At 38.0% G+C, this 1,362-nt stretch overlaps 1 protein-coding gene across 1 annotated transcript in view; it reads right to left on the bottom strand.

The window, feature by feature from the left end:
• The window catches only part of LOC107656188 (troponin T, fast skeletal muscle isoforms-like), a 13,963-nt gene that overhangs the window by 11,835 nt on the left and 766 nt on the right, over positions 1-1,362 (bottom strand). The gene's annotated exons all lie outside the window — the stretch shown is intronic.

Here is a 1,362-nt window from a genome sequence, read left to right as displayed (position 1 = left end):
GTCCTGGAGGGCCGATGTCCTGCAGAGTTTAGCTCCAACCCCAATTAGACACACCTGAACCAGCTAATCAAGCTCTTACTAGGCATACTAGAAACCTCCAGGCAGGTGTGTTGAGGCAGGTTGGAGCTAAACTCTGCAGGACATCGGCCCTCCAGGACCGAGTCTGGGCACCCCTGCATTAGAGCATTGTTCTAATGCTACCACGTTTGTGCTTACTATCTGTTGTCTGTTCTGTTAAGCCTCTATTGTCATTGCTATCATTAGTTGTGATCTACAGGATAGGACAAAGAGGAAGCCAAGAATGTGTAAATCCTAAATTGCATTGTGTTGGCCTTAGTGTGTTATCTACAAAGTTCCATACTGAGACAGAACCATCCCATTTACAGAAGTGCCCACACCCACCCTCAAATGATCAAGGCTGTCAACTGAGGTGAAATCTGTTAGCATATTCCAGTGTTTCCCATTCATTAACTAGACTGTGGCGGTCTAATCTGTCCCACCACAGTTTCATAATAAACCGAAGATATATTTATACTTCTCTTTTAACGTAAAAGTTCTTTAACCTTGTGTTTCACGCCATTGCTTTGGCAAGTATCCGTCAAACGAATTAAAACCGAAAGCGTAATATGACTTTGTTTACAGTAGTTCAATAATTTAGTAATGTTTGTAAACCTGTTTTCACAGAAGCTGGAGTTTTCCGCCAAAATAAAAGTTCAAGTTTATCTCTTGCAAGCATGGCCTAAAATTAACAGACGCGCACAGAGAAAATACTGTACAGGTACAGCAAGCTCACTGTTCGGAAGAAAAATATAAATATTGGGGTGGGGGTTTATATGAATATATTTCTGAAGGGAACTGACTTCACAAAAGCTTCAATGGCATTTTTCCCTTCTTATCACTGCTGATCCATAAGAGCCATCTGCTGTCAGAGTGAATTTGCGTTCTCATTCAGCCTGTCTGTTTTTGTTATGTGCAGGTTTTTTCTTTGTATCTTTGTTTGATTAAAATGCAGTGGTTGGTTCTAATTTCAAATGGCTTTTTTATTATTAAATATGTTTAGTTCTTGTAGTAGTAGCAACTGCCCGTGTTTTTGCAAAAACATGGCAAGGAAAAATATTTATGGCCGGTAAATTTTCTCAAGTCACCAGCCACTGGCAGATGTGAAAGTTAGTTTTAGGCCCTGCTTGCAAGTGTAGAAATTAGGACAAAAGTATTGCAATTTCCCTACTGTAGAGTAAGGTAAAATAATATACCTGAAAAAAAATATTTTTAATTTATTTCACAGTGCAATTGTTTTACAATATGTGGCTATTAGTGTCATAGGAATAATAATATAAAATTATTATTATTATTATTTTATTC

The sequence above is a fragment of the Sinocyclocheilus anshuiensis genome, unplaced genomic scaffold, assembly GCF_001515605.1.
Source record: "Sinocyclocheilus anshuiensis isolate Anshui unplaced genomic scaffold, SAMN03320099.WGS_v1.1 scaffold1429, whole genome shotgun sequence".
Lineage (NCBI taxonomy): Eukaryota > Metazoa > Chordata > Actinopteri > Cypriniformes > Cyprinidae > Sinocyclocheilus > Sinocyclocheilus anshuiensis.
The sequence above is the reverse complement of the archived record's forward strand: the minus strand, read 5'-3'. Positions and strand labels throughout refer to the sequence as shown.